At 34.9% G+C, this 25,641-nt stretch overlaps 2 long non-coding RNA genes across 8 annotated transcripts in view; one reads left to right on the top strand and one right to left on the bottom strand.

The window, feature by feature from the left end:
• The window catches only part of LOC123384787, a 269,112-nt gene that overhangs the window by 188,937 nt on the left and 54,534 nt on the right, over positions 1 to 25,641 (bottom strand). The window lies entirely within an intron of this gene.
• The window catches only part of LOC123384788, an 86,785-nt gene continuing 70,536 nt past the window's right edge, over positions 9,393 to 25,641 (top strand). Inside the window, exon 1 of the long non-coding RNA XR_006596359.1 lies at positions 9,393 to 9,442. This is a non-coding gene — a long non-coding RNA (uncharacterized LOC123384788). The remainder of the gene's footprint in view (positions 9,443 to 25,641) is intronic.

Below are 25,641 nucleotides of genomic sequence, written 5' to 3'. Positions count from 1 at the left end.
GGCTAAAATGAACAAATCAGGAGACCAGATGCTGGAGAGGATGTGGAGAAACGGGAACCCTCTTGCACTGTTGGTGGGAATGCAAATTGGTGCAGCCACTCTGGAAAACAGTGTGGAGTTCCTCAAAAAATTAAAAATAGATCTACCCTATGACCCATCAATAGCACCGCTAGGAATTTACCCAAGGGATACAGGAGTGCTGATGCATAGGGGCACTTGTATCCCAATATTTATTGCAATAATTTCTGTATCGTGTTCTCAATTTAACAAAGTATGTTCTCTATGACAAAATGGACAATTATTTAACAGCTCCTTGAGACAAGGGTAAAATTTCTAGACCTATTTCCAGAGATAGAGAAGACCTACTGTAGGAGAATTTATATGGAATAAGTCAGTTTGGGTCTTCAGCAGAGGAGATGTTAAAATAAAAATAACACTGCGAGTTAAGCTGGGAGTAACACCAGCTTACAAATATATAAACTAAGCTGTTTTGAAGTGCAAGTCAGAGTTTGGGTGAGGTCTTAGGATATCAACAGAGACAACATTTATTAGAGTAAATTAGATGTAATAAATTAGATATAATAAGTAAATTGGAATAAATTAGAGTAATTTAGATAAACCTTCTAGTGACTCATGAATTCTGGCATACAAAACATCTAACTAGTTTTCTCTATAAGAGTCTTTTTTTTTGCCCTAGTCATTTATAGTGGCAGGAAAAGGCTTCCAGGACGTGACCTTGAAAATGTAACTGCTAGAGATAAGGAGTACAGAGTAAAGACATACTGATGGGCCACTGCCATTTAACACATGGAAGGAAACTCCTTCCCTTACGTGCCCTTCCTGTCCCATCCGGTCTCATCCTGTCTTTTCTTGCCTTCTATTCTTTTTCCAGCTTTACTGAAATCTAATTGGTAACCAAAAATTATATATATTTAAAGTATACAACATGACATTTTGACTTATGTATACATTGTGAAATAATTATGATAATCAAGCTAATTAATAAATCCATCACCTCACATAGTTACCATTGTGTGTGTGTGTGTGTGTGTGTGTGTGTGTGTGTGTGACACAGAGAGAGAGAGAGAGAGAGAGAGAGCGCGCGCGCGCTTAAGATATACTCTTTTAGCAAAATTCAAGTACATACAGTATTATCAACTATAGTTACCATGCTGTATATTAGATCTCTAGAACTTCTTCATTCTGCGAACTGAACCTTTGCACCCTTTGGCCAACACCTTGTCATTTTCCCACCACCCAGCCCCTGGAAACCACCAGTCTACTCTCTGGTTCTCTAAGTTTGACTTTTTCAGATTCTCATATAAATAAGATCACACAGTATTCATCTTTCTCTGTCTGGCTGATATCATTTAACATAATGTCTTTCAGTCTCATCCATGTTGTCACAAATGATAGGATCGCCTCCTTTTTAAAGGCTGAATAATATTCAAATATATAATTAATATATACCTAATTTTATTTATCCCTTAACCTCTCAGTGGATGCTTGGTTGCTTTCATATCTTGGCTATTGTGAATAATATTGCAATGAATGTGAGAGTGCAGGTATCTCTTTAAACTCTAGATTTCTTTTCCTTCAGAAAGATACCTATATGTGAAATTTGCTGGATTGTAAGGTAGTTATTTTTTAATTTTTTGAGAAATCTCTATACTGTTTTCCATAGTGGCTGATAACTTTACATTCCCACAAACAGTGCACAAGTCTTCCCTTTTCTCCACGTTTTTGCTAACACTGTTATCTTTTTTTGTTTTGTTTTGCTTGGATAACAGCCATCCCAACAGAAGGGAGGTGGTATCTCATTGTGGTTTTTATTTGGGTTTTGCTGAAGATTAGTGATGTTGAGAACCTTTTCATATACTTGGAAACTTATATGTCTTCTTTGGAAAATGTCTATTCAATTCCTTTGCTCACTTTTTAATCAAGTTATTACTTTTTTGCTGGTGGGATGTCGGAAATCCTTATATACGCTAGCGCACAGCACCTTTCCCCCTGCTTTCACCTAGGAGATTTATAGTTTCAGGTCTTATATTTCAGTTGTTTAATTCAGCTTAATTCATTTTGAGTTGATTTCTGGATATGGTGTAAAATAAGGGTCCAATTTAATTCTTTTGTATGTGGATATCCACTTTTCCTGAAACCATTTATTAAAAAGACTCTAATTTATCCCTTGTATATTCTTGGCACCCTTGTTGAAGATCAGTTGACTGTATATGCATGGGCTTATTTTGGGGCTCTGTATTGTGTTCCATTGGTCTATACCATACTGCTTTGATTCTTGTAGCTTTGTAACGTATTTTGAAATCAGGAGGTATAATGCCTCCAGCTTTGCTATTCTTACTCAAAATTGCTTTGACTATTCTAATTCTTTTCTGGTTCTATATGAATTTTGCTATTGTTTTTTCTATTTTTGTAAAAATACCACCAGTATTTTTAAAGACATTGCATGGAACCTGTAGATTGCTTTGGATAGTGTGAACATGTTAACATTACTTCTTCCAACCCATAATCACAGGATGTCTTTATACCCCATGAATTTTTATCTTCATTTTCATTCAAGCACTGTGCTAATTTAAAGACACTGCGTGATCTTAATCTTATGAACAGATATAATTGTAGCTATTTCACTAGTAAGGCATTGAAGGGAGCACTAAATTACTTCGAAAACATCTCCCCACTCTTCTACTTCATCCACCATTGTACCTAGATGCTTATAACATATAATAATAGTCATATAATTGGGCTTTCTGTTTTTGTTCTTCACCTCCTAGAGCCCTCTGTTTCTAAACAGCAACCATCTTCAAATAATATTAGAATCACACACTTTGAAAAATATATTTATGATTATAAAACTTTATTTACTGGAACCAAATTTATCTATTTTATTATCTGTAGACTCACTAAGTGCCACTTTTGTTTTTTATGTTTTTTTTTTTTTGAGAGAGAGAGAGACAGAGAATGAGTGGTGGAGGGGGAGAGGGAGAGAGAGAGAGACACAGAATCCAAAACAGGCTCCAGACTCTGAGCTGTCAGCACAGAGCCCAATATGGGGCTTGAATCCACAAACCATGAGATCATGACCTGAGCTGAAGTTGGATACTTAACCAACTGAGCCACCCAGGTGTCCCATAAATACCGCTTTTAAATAATCCAGTAGTAAAGGTTACCATATTTACTAAAATTATACTAAACCAATTACATATTGGAACATTTTTAATAGGGAATGATAGTGGAATAGAATTATCTAATATTTAATTTTGTTATAGAGATGGTACAAAGCATAGACATTTCAGTAGCCTTTTTTTTGTTATGTACACCTCTTTAAGTAATCAATGTAATTTCTGCAGTGTGTTGTATAAACTAACATATGTTAGGGATACCCTACATAGAATTTAAATCCTCTAAGACTAATTTTGAAATGAGTCTAAGTTAATTTTTCTTTTGGTTATATCTATAATCATTCTTCAAAAATGTTTGTTTCAAATGTATTCTACCATATTATAGACATTTCCTCTGAAAGTTTAACATGGCCTTACTATTCGATCAATGAACACATCTAAGTTTACTTGTCCTACTCAGCCATATAGTATATTTAAGTATTATGACTATATTTATAAAGAAATTTGATGTTTATATTTTAAAGTTTTGAGCAAATTTCTAGTGAAAAAATATCTTCCAAATTACTCAGACTCCTGCTAAGGAAGGATATGCACAGTAGCAATTAGGACAGTTAATCAGTTGGATTTGTCATCTAAAGGGGAAAAATCATTAGCAAGACGCTGGGTGGCCAGTGACAGTTTAAATACTTATAAATCACAAAATTGTCAGCTCCTTCATTTAAAAGGGAGAGGCTGAGCCTTTTTCAATTTAACTTTCTTATTTATGTCACTTTGCCAAAAACCTTAAACATGGAATCCTGTCATGCAGAAAACTTGAGAACTTTGGTAAAAGTTAACAAGCAAATTATCCCAGAAAAAGTCACAAAACTCGTGTCGGCACATTACATCAGAACCTCATCAGACCTTAATAATCATTATGTAAATTCCCACATACTAGAGGCCAGCTATTAAACACTTACTGTGCATTTATAATTGACTAGGTCTATTTTTCAGAATTGAATGAGAAATAGATCCTGTCATCAAGTGGTTGACATACCAGTGTCCAAAAATATCCCTTGAAACATAACAATGTTCAAAATGCCACGAAATTAATGTATCTATTCTCTCAGATGGCTCAAATGGACAAAACCATGGCTGTGCTAAAAATTTTTTTAAAAAAGCCAATTATGTCTGTTGTTTGAGAATCAACACTAGTCTCAAAACCACCTTTAAGTTGACCTTAACTAGGAAAGTATCTGGAAGATCTCTAGTGAAAATATTATGTATACTGTTTTTAACATTAATTTTATATCCATTGGAAGCCTAGGCTCATCAGTAACTGTCTTTGAATTAATTTTTTTTTCATTCAGTTTTCAAAGTTCTCTTCTGCATATTTATCAGGTTAATCACATAGTTGAGCCAACTCTGGACACTCTATTGTGTCCTAAGCATTCCTAAACTTTATAAGGTAGATGTAAACTCCATGTGCAAAACTTATTCATTTCTTCACAATTTTCTTTATAATAAAACAGAATGCAAAAGTCACTGGGGTCCATAAGATCCGAATTAGCATGTAGATTTTACTCTAATAATCATTGTGGCCTTGTCATCATTGAATTAACTATGATTAATTCCTCAATTTCTGAACTGTGTTAATACACACACGCAGGACCAATTTGATTTGCACAATTTACTTAAATGGTGCTTAAAAATAAATAGTCAGCAATGAGTATAAAATTGCCACCATTGCAACTCTTCAAAGGAGCCTTTAAAATTAATTACTCAAGTGATGTCACTTGAGTAATTATTTATCAAATACTTGCAGAGAGCTTACTATGCTTTTGACAAAAGAGCTAAGAGTCAGCAAAGCTTTGATCAAATAGGTAATACTTAGTTAATAATCTCTTAACTATATTAATGGTACTTCATAGACTCTTAGAATTGGGATATAGCTTAGGTAGTCATTAAATTCATCCAAATTGCATGTGTAGTGGAAGGAGTGGAATTTCTTATTTGAGAATATAACTATTTTGCCTTAGTATTTAGATGCGTATGGAAATCAATGAGATAAAGGAACAAGAGTCCTGAGAAAGAGTTGAGAGAAAAAGCAGAGACAATGTCAAGACACATATTTATGGTCCAAACAACCTGGACCAGAAGAAGAAAGAAAAGAATGGAGTTGTGTTTGTGTCTTAACCAAGATCGCATGTGAGAACTTTAGAGATAGGTGGAAGTTAGAAGGCCCAAATAAAGACTTTTTTTTCTCTAAAATCTTTGTAAAACTTTAAAAGCCCTATGTTGAAAGTACAAGGCACCTTTGCTTTGTTGCCTTTGTAACATGCTATGAAAACTGAAGGCGATGAGTACTTAGCATATTACCAGATAACATAAAGGGACAATGCGCAGGGGAATAAGACCGTTCTACATTTGAAATGTAGAAAAATCAGGGAGAAAATCAGCAACTTTAGAAACAAAGGAAAAGGCAATGGGAACATTGAGTACATGGATCTTAAGTATACAACTTGACGATTTTTCATAAACTGAATACACTTGGGGAAACCATCACCCAGATTAAGAAAAAGTAATCTTTATTGTCCTTGTTGATACAAGACTCTCCCCACCAAAGATAGCCAATAACCCAACTTCTAAAAACTTAGATTGGTTTTGTGTGTTTTTGTTTTCTATATACATGCTAATCCATAAGATGCAGTCTTGCAGCGCATGCTTGTTTTACTGTTTGGGCTGCTATAAACAAAATACCATAAATTGGGTAGTTTAGAGACAACAGACATTTATTGCTCATGCTTCTGGAGGCTGGAGAGTTCAATCTTATGGTATTGGAAGATTGGTGTCTGATGAGGAAGCTTGCTTCCTAGCTAGCCGTCTTTTCTCTATGACCTCAACTTAGGTCAAGGGGCAAGAGGGCACTCTTTCCTTTCATGAGGGCTCTCATGAGCTAATCACCTCCCAAAGGTTTCACCTGCTAATATTATCACACTGGGCATTAGGTTTTCAACATATGAATTTTGGAGGAAAATAAACATTCAATCTATAGTAATGCTCTTCTGTGTATAATTTATCTCATTAGCACTTATGACATTTTTCCATATGAGGCATCTAAGCGTACTGTATTCTCACTGAATTATGCCTGATACAAATTTCAGCACAAAATGGGTTAATTTGAAAATGAATTAACTTTGTTTTTACTTTCATTTGTTAGAAAAAATATAGTTAGCGAACAAAGCCGTGATTCAAAGATGTGAATGTTTAGGATGAGGCTGGAACATGTGTGTCTGTTAAAAGTAAGAGTGGATTTAAAGAAAAACATTTCTTAAATATTACTGCAGGTTGTACACAGCAATGGCAAAAATTATGAGTTATGCTTGATGGATGGCATATGTCAAACAGTGATTAGGGCATGAGCCTATGCCATACGATTCCCAGAAAAAAGAAGGAATAGAGTGTTATAATCAATTGGATCAGTTGAGGATATCCTCTCAGAGCAAAATATGTGAGCCATGAGTCATCTGTTAGATTAACCGGTTGTCAATTTCTCTGCTAAATCTCTTGAGGTTACCTAACTCAACGTGATCATTACAAGGAATCAAGTAGTTTTACCAGTTATTTTTTTACCTATTTTTTTTTTTTTTAGTTATTCTCCATGGATCAGAAAGAGAATTGTAAAGTTCCTTCTTAGAAAAGAAAGGGCATAACCACTGAGTTTGAAAAATCCTGCCGAAGTTGATCACCAAGTGGCAAAAAAAAAAAAAACAAAAAAACCCAAAAAAACCAAAAAACCAAAAAAACCACAATTGTCGAATGTATTCTAATGTTTTAGGCCAAAGAGCTAAAGATAAAGCTGGTCTGGCTGATTTCATCAGTTTGGATGAACTTAATCATAATTTGTTGTAATATATTGGTTTAGATCCTTGGAAAAATATTAATATTCTGCAAAGCTGATGATTCAAGCTCGGATTCACAGTTCTTTTTCATTCAATGAAGTTGAGATGTTGGGACTTCCATGCCACACTACAGCAGAAGGAGTCCAAAGTCTCAGAAATATGAGAATGTTCAAGTTCAGCTACTATGTGCAACCTATTAGCCATATGCTAATCATAGGCTTCAAGAGGGCCCTCTTTGAGGGCGTTCTTTTTACTAAGGAATGAAGACACACGTTAGTGAAGGGAGCACTAACATCATAGAAAAGCTCTAAGAGATATTACCATGGAATTAAGCTAATGATTTCAATAGAATAATTGGATCCTGGAATAGTGGTGTTTAATCTTCAGAGACAGGGTAGGTGCAATTACTATAATGGCATGGGGCGGAGTAGTATAAAATGATATGTTTTGATCTACAGGGATCTATTGTCACAGCTAGTTGATTAATAGGCTTCCACCCCTAATGAATAGATAGTGTATGGAATAAGTGCTTCATCAATATAGAGAACTTATTTTTCCAGAGGTCGGAAAACTGATTCTTGTTAACATAGTAGTTATTCATGACTATTTATCTAGTTCTCAGCTTAGTCCATTCACAGACCTGTTACCCCTTTATTGAGGAGGGGTAAGATCCTTATGAAGAAGAAACTTGAAAATTGACCATGTTGTATACTATACAGTTTCCTTTAAACCCTTCCCAGGAAACCTGCTTTCATTTAATGAGTTGAAGGTATCCTGAAGAAAGGAGAATATATAGGCATTCGAGAGCTTATTAGATACTGGCTAAAGATTGACACTAAATCCTGGAGGCCCACAACTCCACCACTGTCTTGAGGTTAGATTTGAAGGATAGGAGGCTATGGAAATCTGGTGATAAGTGGAAATATGGTCCAGTCTGTTTCACAGCTCGAATTAAAAATTCTGGTTATTCCCCAGTTCCTGAATGCATACTTGTAATAAATTAACTTAGCAATTGGTTGAATCCACAGACTGGTTTCCTGACATATAGAATCCAAGACTATTCATAGGAAGCAGCACATGGGAATCTGTATAACTGTCATCCTCAAATAATAATCCAAGAGGAGAATTTAATCCCATGCAGAAATTAGAGCCACCATCAGAGGCTTGAGAGATAAAGATGAGTGGTTTATATCATATTCTTGATTAACTCACCTATTTGGCTTGTGCAAAAACCAGGTGGTTCTTGGAAATGCTGGAGGAGTAAATATTCCCTGGTACCAAATATATATATATATATATATATATATATATATATATATATATATATATATATATTCCCTGGTACCAAATATTTATCTATATATAAATATAATATATATTATATAATATATAATAATTATGATATATATTATATATTATGTAATATATAATTATAATATATATTATATAATAATATATTAGTATAATTAATATGTAATAAATATATGTCTATATATCCATATCTCTAAATATACATATATATATATATATGTATATGCGTGTGTGTATTCTGAATGTATATATTCAGAAGTGTTTCACCTTCATGTGGCAAAAGAGACCTTCAATATCTTATTTTATGGCTATAAGGTGCTCTCCTACATTCTAATGCTGAGGGTCTTTAAACATATGTCCCACAGAATGTTGCCACAAGTCCATTACATTAATGATATTTTGTTCATTTGATCTGCTGATGGAAATGGAATAGGGACCCTGGATGATTCAATAAGATATAAGTGTGCTAGAGGGTAGAAGAAAAACCCTATGAGATAAAGCTGTCCTATAAAGAAGTTGCTATCATCAGTGATCTCATATATGTGGGTATATATTCTCTAAAGTTAGAAACATTAGCTGTAGTTTTCAACAACTACCATGAAGAAAGAGGCAATATGTTTTGCGTAACTATTTCAATTTTGAAGACAACATATACACAATCTGGGTGTGCTGATCTAACCCATATACTGGAGAACTTAGGAGGCCCCCAGTTTTTTTGTGGGACACAGGAGAAGATGGGACTTAACATAAGGTCATGTGTGGTGTAAGCTGCCTTAAGGTCTGGGTCTTATGGTTGAACATCAAGTGCCTTTTGAAGTATCTGTGGCAGATGGGGGTTAGTATGGAACCTCTATAGGGAAATTGAAATGCAGACCCTTGAGAGTTTGAAACAAGCTATGATAATCTCTTCTGCCTACAACTATTCTCTATTCTCCTGGCTTGCTACTGGGCCCCTCACCATGGTACACCAAGTCACTTGGCAACCACAGCTTGCCAAATAATCCAGTACTTTTTCAATCCATCGAATCATAATGCTATTGTATGCAGCAGCATTCCATTGTTAATGGGAATTCTGTGTACAAGATTAGGACTCAGCAGGTGCAGAAGACACAGGTAAATAGCATAGCATGTGGTCCATTTACTCTATTTCCTTCCACTACTTTACTGTCACTTCTCCAACCTCCTACCTATGGAATCATGATCTGTTTTCAAATACAGAAGAGGACACAATCAACCAATTAACACATGAGGAATTCATGGAGGCCTGGTTAGCCAATGGGTCTGTATGGTGTGCAGCAATCACACATAGGAAGTAGAAGGCTGCATTTTAGCTTCATGCAGGGATAATCCTGTCAGACAGAAATCTTTCCAGTTGGCAGTGATTTGAGCCATAAATTTGTTCCCCTTTTTGGAAAGATCCAATTCCACACTAATTTCTGAGCAATGTTTAGTGGACTAGCTGGCTGGTCAAGAACTTAGAAAGAACAAGTTGGTAGACTGCTGGCAGGGAAATTGGGGGTGGTGGGAATTATGTGGATCGACCTATCAAAATAGGAACAAAGTGCAGATAGTTGCATCATATGCAAACTCCCTAAAGAGCATCTGTTACAGACGAGGATCACAACGATCAGGTAGACCAGAAGACCTATCTGTGGTCTTGTCCTTTGTGTACTTGTGAATCTATTTTCAGATGCCTGCCTTTTGCTCAGTCAACCCATATACCAAGTGGCTATGTTGGCAAGGATGGGGACTAGGCATAAACTGAAAAACATGGACTTTTCCTCATCAGAGCTAATCAATTTTGTGCCCATAGGACCAATAAAAAAAGGATAATGCTGAGCCAACGTGGCACCATTTTCCAGTGGACTAACCAGCCACTCAATTGAAGACAGATTACACAAAATGTTGTCTTCTGTGAAAGGAATAGCTTGTTCTCGCATAAATAGAGGATTATTCTAGATACAGACTGACCATTGCTTCCTACAGTACTTCTTCCAGTGCTACAGTTCATACACTTACAGAATGCCTATTCCTTGCCACTTAGTCAATACAACATTGATTCTAATTAAGAAATTCATTTTAACACTTACAAAGGTGCTACAGTGGAGAGAAAAGGGCCCTCTCACTATAATACCTAACAATCCATTCACAATATTTTTCTTCCTATCCACACAAATCTGCATTCAGTTGAATTGGCAATCTTAGTATCCATAGAGAGATGTCTAAGCCAAGGATCAGAACCATGATTCCATTAACCTGGAAGATGAGACTGCCACTTGGCCATTTTGAACTCTTCTTCTACAGAACTGATAAGCAAATGAGAGGATTAATATTTAAGCTGTAGTAATTTGTCATATCAAGTGAAAACTGGATTATCTTTAAAAAAGCAGAGGAGGAGGACTATGCTTGGACCTGGGGGCTTCCTAAGAAACTTCTTTGCATTGCCATGTCTAATGATAACATCCGTGAGAAACCAGGGCAACTAAATAAGGTCAGGACCAATACGGACATGTGTTCTGTAGAAGTAAATTTTGGCATTGGCCAACCAAGTACAGAACCCAAACCGACCAAGATAGTGGGTAAAGGGAATCAGGAACTCAATAGAGGAGGAAGGGAATTGACTACTGACCTTGATCTTATAACTAGCTAAAAAGATAGGGACTACAGCAGTTATCTCTTATGTCAAATGATTCATTTTTTCTCACTTTTGAAAACTTTATAGGGCTAATGCTATAATTTAGGATCCATGGAGGATATGATCAAGTGGATATCAGCCTCTGGTGTTATGGTGATAGATGGGGTTATGTGATTTTCTCTCTATTGGTCAAAAATGGATGCTAAGTTGCAAAATGTGTGAAGTATTGGCTAATCTCCATCTGTCACTTCCCCCTTCTCCACAGACCTATTTTCTGCTGTTCTTTTGTCTAATTCTGTGTTTTAAGGCATAGAATCGTGTGGACTGCATTACCTGGGTTTTCTTGCCTGCTGGCTTCATGTTGGATTCAACCAATTGAGGTCAGCAGCAAAAGATTGTAGAAAATGGAACGAAGTGTACTTCTCCACATCCTTCCTCAGTTCTGGTAGTGGGTGCCACAGAAGTCACAGTCTTGGTAGTGACTGCCTTTATAACTAGAGGCTCTGTTGAGCATCCCCTCTTCCACTATCCAGCTGACTCTCAGAAGCCTAGTGGTGGTGATATCTTCATGCTGTTGCCAGTTCCTGGGTTCCGTAACATCCCTGCTTGGTTACTTTAAACTTTCCCACTCCTTTTATTAAATTCTCTTAGTGATCCTGAATGTGCTTTTTATTTTCTGCTGAGATAATCCCTGTCTATAGAGTGACTTTAACAATCGTCAAACATATTTCCTCAGATATGTGTATTAAAATTGTTTTTAGAGACTCACTTTGTAAAAGAGATCAAGAAGTAACGGCTAGAAGAGTGAGGGTGGTGGTCTTGATGTGTGCTTCTGGGAAAGCATTCATTTGCCTGCCAACTTGGAATCTCCTTGGCAAGCTCTTGAATCACATCCAAGGGGAATAAGTGAAATTTTCTGAATTATATATTGGTTTGAGGTTGTACATGGATAGATTTTACAGCGATACTGGACTGTTTTACTAACTACTGCTTTGATCTACGTGAGACTGGTTAACTGAAGTCCTGTGCTACTACGGAGGTTACCTGGGTTACCATCCCCATTTCCCCTGCTTCATTGCCCTCATCATTCCACGGGGGAAATTGATAGATCCTAAGGTACCAACTTGTTGTAAGGATTAAATATGATGAGGCACGCAAAACATTCAAGACAGTGTTTTGCTCTTAATAAGTGATCATTAAATAGGAGCTACTGTTACTCCACTCGTTCACCTGCACTCCATAGACAAGAGTACAGTTTTATTGACTTTATTCTCCACTCAGCCTTATCCTCAAAAATCTAGGAAAAGGCTGTACATGAATTTAAGAGGTAATAGCAGCAATGAGTTCCCCAACATGACTTTTCAGGTACTCTCTTATATTGTGTCCTTCCATTAACTAGCATTTTAAAAGTCCCTAATTATGGGTCTTATGCCACTGGAGAGCATGAATGGCAACATAACCATCTAACTTTCACAAAGCTTAGTTTATGATTATGCTACATTTCCTTTTAATTTCCTCCAATGTTTTCTCATTAGAATCCCTCGTATGATTAAGCTTAATTTTCCTTCTCGTTTACCTCCTGAGATCGCATCATCATTCAAATTAAACCTTACAGCAACATATTTAATTGAAATTTCAGTACCTAACAGTACCAAATATTTCTGTAAAAGAAAAACTATTTCAAACATCTTATTTAACCCACATTCATGCTATGTCTTTTTGTCTCTTTAAAAGTGAAAACTTAGGAGGGAAATCCATTACCTCAAAATGAAAAATGAATTATAATTTGGCATTACGTATCACTGAATTTGAATTACAGGACCTATTCACACACTACAGAGCTCTGAAATGAGAAAGATATTTGAAACAACAAGGGACCTATGTCAAATAACCGCAGGAAAGTTGATTGCTCTGAATGACTTCAATAAAGCACGTTAATTAAAACCTGCACTCAAGCCTCCTCAGCAGTTTGGCAGTTGACAAAAGCACTCCAAAACAGTTTGAGCCGATTATGTGTTTCATGTTAGGGAGCAATTGAAAAGTCAGTAATGCCTCAATCATTTAAGGTAGAAAAGGCACAATCTAAATGGGCCTGCAGAAAGGTAGATAAAATAATCTAAAGTATAGGCATTGTGATGTTCTTTTCTCTACAGCCTGATAAAGTCTAACCTATACTGATATAGTTATAAAGCAGGCCATATCAAAGGGAGATTTAGTCTAGATTTCATTTCCATCACTTAGGACAGAAGAGTATGGAACAAAAGAACTTGCATGGAAGTTATTACTAAGTTAAAACAAAACACCCTATTTGCCTAGCATTGTTGGGGAGTGCAGTTAGAGACTCCTTAACTGAAGGTTAACTCAATAGTGAAATAAACAGAATGAAGAGACTTATAAATAATTGGCTTATTTGCCTATTTTGCATATTCTACACGTTGCTGCAGACACTTAAAAGTAACTTCAATTTACTACATAAAACTATAGGAGTCAAATTCTTTTAGGATTGCACAGTTGACTGAGATATTACAGCACTGTTTGGATGTCCTACTGTATTTTATAATGATTTGGGATTACTTGAGCCTAACATACATAATATTTTCCAGTTTCCTGAATTTTTAATTAGTAATGGGAAAAGTCAGGGGGCCATCAAGTTAAAACTCAGTAGAGAAAATTTGTTGCAATTGAAACTTTCCATAAAAAATAGATTTCGTAGAGGTCAACTTAACAATCTGCTATTAGTATTTTGATATGAATTACTAGACATACAACAGAATAATAAGTGCCTTTTCTTACTTTATTGGAGTTTGAGCAGAGAGTATTAAAATAGCTGCCAGATCACCTATTTAAGACATATATAGTGAGCAATCAATTATGGGACCCCCATGCTTACTACTCATCTCCAGAGTATGTCATAGAAATAATTTTTTAGAAGGCTAAGGAAGTTAATAGTGAGGATCCTGTTGCAAGGTATTGTCAGGATGCTATTCATTAATCCCCAGTAATGTCTCTATTTCCCAAAGTAGCAACCTCAGTAATGCACACATATATTTGATTTTATTTTCTCTGTGTTATATTCCCTAAACTCCCTCTCCTGTTTCCTGGAATAAACTACAATTGACTATGCCCATAAGAAGACATAGTATTTCTTGCTATTTGTTTTACCTTAAGTGTTTTTTTTTTTTCTAATGTTATCACCTCACCCCTGTCAGAATGGCTAAAATCAAAACTCAAGACAACAAGGGCTGTTGAGGATGTGGAGAAAAAAGAACTCTCATGTATTGTTGATGAAAACATAAATTGGTATAGCCATTGTGGAAGACAGTATGGAGGTTCCTCAAAAAATTAAAAAATAGAACTACTTTATGATCCAGTAATCATACTACTGGATATTTATCCTAAGAATATAAAAACATTAATTTGAAGAGATATATGTATCCCTATGTTTATTGCAGCATTACGTACAATAGAGAAACAATAGAAACAGACCAAGTGTCCATTGATAAATGAATGGCTAAAGAAGATGTGATATATATATTTTGGATCCATATATATTTGGCCATGAAAAAGACTGAAATTTTCTGATTTGCAACAATATGAATGGATCTACAGAGTATAATTCTAAGCAAAATAAGCCAGTCAGAGAAAGACAAATACTATATTATTTCACTCTTGAGTGGAATTTAAGAAACAAAGGAACAAAGAAAAGAGACAAACCAAAAAACAGATTCTTAATTATATAAGAGGACAGATGCTTACCAGAGGAGAGGTGGGTGGGAGATGGGTGAAGTAAGTGAAGGGGATTAAGAGTACACTGGTGATGAGCACTAAGTAATATATTAAATTGTTGAATCATGGGGCGCCTGGGTGGCTCAGTCCGTTAAGCGTCCGACTTCAGCTCAGGTAGCGATCTCGCGGGGGTGAGTTTGAGCCCCACGTCGGGCTCTGGGCTGATGGCTCAGAGCCTAGAGCCTGCTTCCCATTCTGTGTCCCCCCCTTTCTCTGCCCCTCCCCTGTTCATGCTCTGTCTCTGTCTCAAAAATAAATAAACGTAAAAAAAAATTAAAAAATAAATAAACAAAAAATAAATTGCTGAATCATTATAGTGTATCCCTGAAACTAACACCGTATCCTTACTATTTATAATGGAATTAAATACAATTTTTAAAAATTTACAAATGCTATCGTCATTGTAGAAGTGTTACAAATTTCTCAGATTTATTCCTAACTATTTACATTTGAGGCTTATATTATTTTTGCTCAGTTGCAATAAGGTTTAATTATGAAACATTTCAAACAAGCACAAAAGAAGACTGAAAAACGTAACTAACCTCTATCTGTCTGCCACCCATTTGTCAAAATCATATGGCTGTTTTCCTTTCTCTGAATTGTTTTAAAGAAAATTCCAGATATTGTGCCATCTCTAAAAATATGCACATTTTTATAGAACCAAAATGCTATTATATCAAAAAATTAGCAACACCTAAAATAACTGATATCATTTATTCCCTAAATATTCAGATTTCCTCAGTAATTTAAAAAATGTTATTATCTGTTGTGTGAATCAAGATCCAAACAAGATCAATCCTTTGGATGAGAGAATTATGTCACTTTATCTTCCTTTACTCTGAATAGTGCTCACAACTTAATTTTTCTAATTCATATTTTATTTGTTGAAGAAACCAGGCCAACTGTCCTATAGGATGGTCCACAGTTTGGATGTATTCACCTCCTAGTGCTATTTTTTGTATTCCTCTTTTCTCTGTCTTATAATCTTCAAATGATTTCTAAAGGTTTGATTAGATTCCATTCAAAATTTTTGGCAAGAATACTCAATAGGAAGGAGGTCCTGTGTACTTCATACATGTAACAGACATACGTACATATTAAGGTACTCAATATCTGGTGGTAGCATTCTTAGTGATGTTGACACAGATCAGTGGTTGCAGGTGGTGAAATCCTAGCCCTTCATCATAAAATTCCCATTAATGTCTTCTGATGGTTTCATCCACTGATAAAAATTTGCCTAAATCAATTATTTCTAGTGGTGTGCTGGAGCCAACATCCATTATCTCATAAGCGCCAATTATGCACATTTCTTTGCAACTCCGAGTTCAAAGACTTCGTGTTGATGGCTTGAAATTGACCGTGATGTGAATATTTACACAAAAATCAGCAAATCCTACAAATCAGAGCTTTTCTTTTTAGTGAGTCACTTGTTCAACACATCCTTAATCATTTCATAGATTAAAAATCATGGCTTTATAATCCTGCCATTAACTCTACATTCACAAACTGAAATTCTTTTGTAAAGAATGTTTTGTCAACTATGACTTTTTGGTAACCCCCAAAAATAATGCTGTGTTATTGGTCTGTCAGTGTAGAGATACTCATTGCCTTTTGGGGCTAAGCCTGGTTAAGAAAAGCCTTTGTTCCTCTGCCTGTACAGGCCTCTATTTTGAATCTCTCTCTTTCTCTCTCCAACTCTCAGGATTAATGTAACACATTCAGTTATTATAATAACTGATATGCATAGATTTACTCATGCCATATTAGAATTAAACCCATGCTTTCGCGTTGATTTCTGCACTCTTCTTGCCTTTGGTTGGATTGAGTTTCATTTTTTTCTCTTGTTCCTCTTGAAATTCAACCTGTTTCAGTTGTTTTAGTGGTGACCTTCGTATTTTTAACACCTAAACTTAAAATTATATTTTATCTATCTTCTTTAAATGCTTATACTCAAAATATTTCACATTGGTATACCTGGGCATAGAAAAGTCAGAAATGACAGATACCAGGCATAAATAACCAGTAGAACCTGTCTGGTCTACATGAAATAAACATAAACCTACTTTTCTTCACCAGGTAAACACCTTAGCATGCTTTCACTTTGTTCATTTCTGTCACATCATCTTATTACAGGAACATCTGTGATTTTATGCAATGGTTGATATTTTAAATTATTATTTAACAAGGTAATGGACTATAAATTTTTTAAGCCAGTGTTCTGTTCCTCTTGTATCATCCTGACTGCATTTTTGTTCTCTTTAGTCAAGATTGTTTAGGCACTTTTATTGTATTGCAATTTTGAAATTGGCTTGATCACCACAAAATAAATTAGAATTTGATTAGGATTGCAATAAATTTAAAATAAATTTTGGGAGCACTCTCAACGTTTCAATAGTTTCTTCAATCCATGAATGGTAACGCTTTCTCCTCTTCTTTCTCTTTCTTAGAAAAAAAAAAGATTTAGATATTTAATAATTTATCTCCATAATGTTTTATAGTTTTCTGTGTAGCAGTCTTGCACATCATTAAATTAATCCCAAAGTATTTTATGGTTGTTTTGCTGTTATAAATGGAATTTAAAATGCTTATTTTTAAATTTTGCTTACATATATATGTATATGTATCTATATACATATATATATGTATCTGCATACACACACATTATAGATCATTGCTAAATGTTCTTATTCATTCTAATATAATCTTTAGCTTTTAGATTTTCTACATGCATAATATTGTCTTCAACTAAGGACAACTTTACTTCTCCATTTCAATCTTTAACATTTTATCCTTACCTATGGTAGTGTAGTGTTTATAATAGTGGTTATAGCAGACATTATTTTCTGTTCTATATCTCAGGGAAAAAAATTTCTGTTAGGTATAATATTTTCTATAGATTTGGCATAGAAGGTTTTTTTTTTTTTAAATCAGGATGAAGAAGTTTTCTTCAATTTCTAGTTTTTTGAGATTTTTTTTATAAGTGATAGGTAAATTTTATCTCTTACCTTTCTCTACGTCTATTTGATATGATAAAAAGATTTCTTCCTTTATCCTGTTATTATGAGGAATTACACTGATTGATTTTCTAAAATAATTTTTTTTACATTTATTTTTTAGAGACAGAGTGAGACACAGCACAAGCAGGGGAGAGGCAGACAGATAAGGAGACACAGAATCTGAACCAGGCTCCAGACTAGGAGCAAGTGTTCCTCACAGAGTTTGATGCAGGGCCCAAACCCACAAACTGTGAGATCACGACATGAGACGAAGTTGATCACTCAACCAACTGAACTACCCAGGTGCCCCTACATTGATTGATTTTCTAAGTGAAATACCATCCTTATATACCAGGAAACAATATCCTTGGTCATAAATATGTATTTTTTATATATGGTAGATCCAGTTAATATATTTAGAAGTTTGGTGCTTATGAAAGAAATAACCTTGTAATTTTCCTTTTTATAATATTATTTATCACTTAGATTATTCTAGCCTCATAAAAAAGTACTTGTTCAATATACCCACTTTATCTCCAATTGTGAATTTGTCTACTTGTAGGTCCACCATTTTGTACTTTTTACATATTGAAGCTATTATGTATTTAACCATGTTCAAATTACAATAATTGTATCTTCCCAATAGAATGAACATCCTATCATTATAAAATATATTTTTTAAAGTGTTTATTTATTATCATGGTAGGTATACAAGTTCTATTCTGGGTATATATTGTATATTTTTTATCATTTTACTTCCAACTTGCTGTGGACTGAATAATACGCCACTACCCCCAATTTATATATTGAAGCCCTACTTGACAATGTGATGGTATTAGGAGCTGGGGTCTTTGGGAGATAATTAGGTTTAGATGAGGTCATGAAGGCTGATGCCCTAATAAGAAGAACAACCAGACAGCTTACACTCTCTGCCATGGGAGGATCTAGTTGTTTACAAGCCCGGAAGAGAATCCTCACTGGAATCCAACCATGTGGCGCCCAAGTCTCAGGTTTTTAGTCTCTAGAACTATGAGAAAATAATATTCTGTTGTTTAGACCACCCAGTCAATGGTATTCTATTATGGCAGCTTAGCTGCTAAGACACAGTCTTTCAGCATACCCAAAAAATGTAAGGATTATCTCTTGTAAGTAACTCTTGGTTAAGTATCATTTCTTTATCAAGCAAATAATATTTGTTTTTAAAAAAATATTTTTTTTTAACATTTACTCATTTTTGAGAGGCAAAAAGAGACAGAGTGTTAATCGGGAAGGGACAGAAAGAGAAGAAGACACAAAATCTGAAGAAGGCTCCAAGCTCTCAGCACAGAGCCCAACATGGAGTTCAAACCCAGGAACCTTGAAATCATGACCTGAGCTGAAGTTGAATGCTTAACCAACTGAGCCACGCAGGTGCAAACTGGACTATGTCTTCCACCACACCAAAGAATAAACTAAAGAAGACTAATACATGGATCTAAGAAATAGACTCTAGTATGAAGAGAAGAAAAGGGAATTTTTTTCTAGATGAAGACAGTTCCCAAGGCAACAGGTGACCTACAGACTTAAAGAACAAGAAAGGAATTGATAGAGATATAGTATACTTCTATAGGGAGAAAACTTAAATTTCTGATGAAGAATTTGGGGAACTAGAAATAGGTACACAAAAAATCAAGTGAACACAATGTAATTACTGTCTACAATAAGTGGGAGTGGGAGTAAAAGAAATAAAATGTAATTATAGCACATGCCACATCAATTTTGGCTGAATAATAGTCAATGTAAAAATCATATTATTGACTTAACCAAAATTATATCCAGATAATTTGTAAGAGGAGAATTATGGTTATTTAAGATAGCTAAATCCTCATTTTATCAGAAAATGAATAAATGATACCTAAAACCGAAAATTAAAAAAAAAATCAGAGTAAGCCTGTTATCTAGTTCATGCAAGTAAATGAGTATTGGAGGACAGAATCAGAATTGGAAGGAATGGGACTTCATGCTACTGTCTTCCGCATATCCTCTGGCCTCTTACACCATACAAATTTGTTATCCAGATTAAGCAATAATTTAAAAATGAATAAAAATAGATTTTTGCAGAGAAATGTAAGAAGACACTAAGCATGTGAAATGACTATAATGGATTGTTCTTTGCTAAGAAAATTCATTTTTTCCCTTCCTCTCAGAAAGTTCTAGAAGTTACAGTAGTCTCTGAATCACAGGATGCAATACAATCAATACTGGTGTACATGTCGATTTTTGCTTCACAATTTGAATCACAGAGCCCACAAGAGAATAAATTCTCCAATAGAAAAAAAAAAAGAATACCTTTAAAAATTATACAAAGAGATTCTTTAGAGCATTTTTGTTATAAAATGTAAAAATTTGAGCTGTAAAACACCTTCACTAGAACTTATAAATATCTTTTAACAATTCTGTCACAGACAATACAGTTATTCTCAAATTTCTCAAACTTGAAAGTTTTAAATATTCAGAAAGTTTTTATTTTGTATTTTTTCATTCTTTAGGATTCAGTCCAAATAAAGATGTAATTTATACTTTTGTTATCTGTTTATTCCTTCAAGTTTAAAGTATTAGGTTTTAAGTCTCATACTTTTTCAAAAGTTTCAAACCTTCATTGAGAAACCTGGGAAAATCTAGTATTCAACCCAGTAGACAATTACCTCTATATTTTGTAGCTACCCTAGAGAAAATATACTAATAAGGCTATTTTTATTAACAAAGTAAAACTTGAACTAGAATTTGTAAAAAAAAAATATATATATATATATATATATAAATATAAATATATATATATATATATAAATAAATTTCAGTCACCTGGTGTATCTCAATAAGAATCCTTTTACAATTTGTAACCTCCAATTAAATGTTTAATTTAGCCAAAACACTTCAGGGATTCTACATATTCTAGCCTTTTACAGAACTAAGAATAAAGCACTGAGATTTTCAGGCAACCATTTAAAAGCCCATTGCCATGTAAAATAACTTACCCAAGAATTAAAATGTTCTCTTTACTATAAAATCACAAAAAGATATTAACATACATGCATACAGACTGGGAAGGAAAAATAAATCTGTCATTGTTCATAGATGACATGATTGTCTATACTGGAAACCTGAAAGAACTGACCAAAAACCACCTGGAACCAAGAAGCAATATGACAAGGTTGCCAGACAAAAGGCTAATATAAAATAGTCAGTGATTTTCCTATATACTGGCAATGAATCAGTGGAATTGAAGTTAAAAACGCAATACCATTTGTATTAATGACTCCCAAAATAAAATGGTTAGGTAGAAGTCTAACAAAATATGTATAAGGAAAATCACAAAAGTCTAATGAAAGAAATCAAAGAAGTAAACAAATGGAGAGAGATAGAGAGATATTCTATGCTAATGGATAAAAGGACTCAAATTGTCAAGATGTCCATTCTTCCCAACTTGATCTGTATATTCAATACAGTCACAATCAAAATCCCAGTAAGTTATTTTGTGGATATCAATAAAACTCATTCTAAAGTTTATATAGACATCCAAAAGACCCAGAATAGCCAAAACAATATTAAAGAACAAAGTCAGAGAACAGACGCAAACCAAATTCAAGATTTGCAATAAAGCTATAATAATACTGCGATAAAGCAGTATTGGTGAAAAAATAAACAATGGATCAATGGAATAGTGAGTTCAGAAATAGATGATCTTGGGTATGGTGATGAATTTTTACATACAACACCAAAGCACAATCCATATAAGAAATAATTGATTAGCTAGACCTCATTGAAATTAAAATTTTCTGCTCTGCAAAAGATAATGTCAAGAGAATTAAGAGACAAGTGACAGACTGAGAAAAAATATTTTCAAGAGACACATTTGATAAAGCACTGCTAAGATATCCAAAGAAGTCTTAAAACTCAACAATACGGAAACAAACAGCCAGATTACAAAACAGATCAGAGACCTTATCCACGCCTCACTTAAGTAGGTATACAGAGGCTAATCAGCAAATAACAAAATGCTCTCCACCATAAGTCATCAGCATAATGCAAAGGAAAACCACAGTGATATACCCCTACACATCTATAGGAATTACCAAAATCAAGAGCACTGATAATACTGAATAACGGTGAGGATATGGAGAAACAGGAACCTTTCATTCTTTGCTGGTGGGAATGCAAAATGGTACAGCCCCTTTGGAAAATAGTTTGGCAATCTCTTACAAAAGTAAATGTATTTTTACCATGTGATCTAGCAACCATGCTCCTTGAGAATTACCCAAAGGAGGTGATAGCTTGTGCCCACACACAAACATGCACCTAAATGGTATAGTAGCTTTATTCACAATTGCCAAAAATTGGAAGCAATCAAGTAGGTAAAGAGAAGTGCACCCAGACAATGGGGTATTATTGCACACTAAAATGAAATGATCAAGCCATGAAGAGACATAGAAGAATCTTAAATGCATAAAGTGAAAGAAACCAATCAGAAAAGGTTACATACTATGTTTCCCACTATATTACATTCTGGAAAATGCAAAACTTTGAAGACAGTAAAAAGATCAGTGGTCGTGAGGGGGTTGGAGAGGCAGAGGAGGGATGAATGGTTGAGCACAGGATTTTTAGGAAAGTATAAATACACTGTATGATGCCACTATGATAAATACATATCATTGTATATTTGTCCAGATCCACAGAGTGCACAACATCAAGATAAACTGTAACAGAAACTATGGGCTTTGGGTGATTATGATGAATTAGCATAGGTACGAATAATCAATGTAACAGAGTATCATTCTGGTAGGGGATGTTGACATTAGGAGAGACTACGTGTATGTGGGGGGTCAAAGGAGACATGAGCAGTGTTTTTTTTTTTTTTAATGTTTATTTTTGACGGAGAGAGAGACAGAGCATGAGCAGGGGAGGGGCAGAGAAAGAGGGAGACAGAATCAGAAGCAGTCTTCAGGCTCTGAGCTGTCAGCACACAGCCCGATGCGGGGCTCGAACCCACAGACTGCGAGATCATGACCTGAGCCAAAGTCAGATGCTTAACCGACTGAGCCATCCAGGCACCCCGAGACATGAGCAGTCTTACAACAATGCATGCAAAGTTTATTTGACTCCAAATGTCATTCATAAACAATATTTAAATATGCATAAATTTAAAACCGTCTTCATTTTAAAAAGCGATTTACTTTGCAGGGAATATATGCATTGATCTCTAGAATCTGTATTTACTTGAAGAACTCAATTGCCTTGCCAGTGCTTATTCTTCTGGGAATGTCACTAGCAAATAAAGCAGCCTGGTGTCATTGGCTTTGTTTAGAGATGCCAAGGTGAGGCTGCAAGAGGTCGTGTAATTTTTTTTTCAATTTTGAAAGAAAGTGCTCATGAAACAGACTTAAGTTCTTCTTTCTGAAGTCACTATTAACTCTCTAGTAAACTATGATATTTAGCGATAATATGTTAGTGAAAATCTTAGAGCTGACATAAGACAACTGTCTGAATCCAAACTCCGCTCAGCAAGATGACAGCAAGATAGTGTAGTATGTTCTAATTGCATATACATTAGCCACAATATGAAATACTGTAAAACTATCTGGGAGCAATCATAAATATGTATTTTCTAAGAAGTACAAAGCATTTGAAATAAGACTAAGGGCTGTTGCATTTTTGTTGAAGGGAAATCATAAAGGGGAAAAACCAAATCAATACATTTCGATATATTTATGAATACAAATACATTCAAATGCTGCTAATATAGTTCAGGTGATTTAATCTTCAAGTCTCTAGATACTCTCTTTAAAATTGCTAAAGAACCTTATCATCCTATGCAAAATTAACTATGCTTTACATTTATTACATTTCTGACTCTTACAGACAGAAGAGCTTCGTAAATGTGAACACTGAGGCAGGAGTTAAGCCTAAGCACATGAAACTCTAGTGTATTTTTTCCTTAGAGATCCTGGTTGCTATTGCCTCTGACATGTACTCACTTTGGAGAAAGGTGCGGATGATGGTTGAAAAGCTAAGAGAAAAGCATGTAACGTGAACACCTAAACCGTAGAGCGAATACAGACCGCCAGCTGCCTTTCACTGGTGAAGGCGTGTGACTGGAGGAAGTAAATGACTTACCTCATATAAAAGAACATAATCAGAAGGTATCTGATGCCATGTTCTGTGCACTTCTCATACATCTGAGGTGGAAAAGAACTCTGGCCTATAAATCTATCAATCTTAACTTTCAACGGCCTAATTTCTACACTTTGCAGGGATATGAGTTTCAGAGGAAGGAGTATCACTGGAAAGTCTAATTGGAAGGATCAATCGTGACAGCTCTCCCAAAGTGGATATAGAATTTTTCAGGATGGAAAAGCACATGCCTGGAATCAACCCCACTTGACCATGCAGCCTTATGTATGTGCGTTTGGACGCAATTCTCTCTTCAGCTTGGGGTCTCATCCTTCATTTACCGACACTTCATCAATATTCAGGGGTGATCACACCACAGAATTTACAAAAGCGGCTTTCATGAGTCATCTTTAAAAGCTCCACCACACATGTGGCACTAAAGCCCCAGAAGACAAGAGAGATGCTTACCTTTCACTTCCAGCTAGGGTCACAGTATTCTCTCCATCTCAAGCTTATACATACTTTTCCACACACCCCTTTTGGGGGAAGTGGCAGGAAACTGTTGCAAACTATCACCATCAACTACTTGTGTTACCACGGCTAGGCTAGAAAAATAAAAACTATCAATTGGTCCTTTTGTGGGGAATCTATAAGCACAACTATCTTTATTAGTTGAGAGACAGAAACCTGACAAGCAGTCTGTAGTGACAGTCGTAAGAAAGCCTAAAAGAAAAAGTATATAATTTATTGTTTCTCCATAGTTTTTCACTTCCTAGATTTATTCATAAGGTAATATACCTAATATTTGTATTAGCTTTCAGACTTTTTTTGAATCCTAAGTGTGGCTACATTATCATCTCTAGTGACAAAAGTGCATCCCTATGAAATGGCATGTCCTACAGCTCCTCTGTAACTTTGCTTGTTTGTTTGTTCCATTTGTTTTCTGTTAACAATTATTTGTTGACTGTATCCTGTGAACCAGATATTGTGTGAGGCACTGAGAAACCCAAAGAGGGATCAACTTGGTGGGTGGGCCTCAGGGTGCTCAATGAGTGGTTTTAAAACTCCCGGAAAACAACTCTGTGATAGGCTCTTCTTGGTATCCAAGCGGTCTAGCTACTTTTTTTTTTTTTTTCCCCAGTATGAAACATGAAAACTTTTTGAGGGTTCTCTAAAAATGCCTTATCTTGCCTTCTGAACTTAAAAGTAGGTTCACTTCAGCTGTCAGCCTTAATATTAAAAGAGAGAACTCTGCTTATCAAAACTGAAAAGTCATATTGCTCTTAAATACATAACTGTCCATCATAGTTATCTTGCTTCAATCTGATTAAAGTCTATTCTCTGAGGATCAAAGACTGCTAATATTCCATTTTAAAAGTCAGAGATTTTATCCGGCAGCATGACTGAAAATCAAATCCTTTAAGCAACTTCTGTTGAAACATTTCAGAAAGTGTATATTTATTTAGAATAATCTCTGCATACTGGCAATAAATTTAGGTTCTAATTTTAATGGTTCGATAAAAAGTCATAATATTAAAAACTAATACTTGTGATTTTTTTTGGTCTGAAATGATAGTAATTAATAAGGCACACACAATGGTGCACGTATTTACTTTTCCAGTTAATTTATTATTTTCAAACATTGTCTTAGTGACTTTAAGCAATGTTTTATATATACATACATATATATAAATTATATACAGATATAAATTATATATACATAAATTTTATATATAAATAAATACGTA

Source organism: Felis catus, chromosome B1, assembly GCF_018350175.1.
Source record: "Felis catus isolate Fca126 chromosome B1, F.catus_Fca126_mat1.0, whole genome shotgun sequence".
NCBI lineage: Eukaryota > Metazoa > Chordata > Mammalia > Carnivora > Felidae > Felis > Felis catus.
Note: the sequence above shows the minus strand (reverse complement) of the source record. Positions and strands in the feature narration are given on the sequence as shown.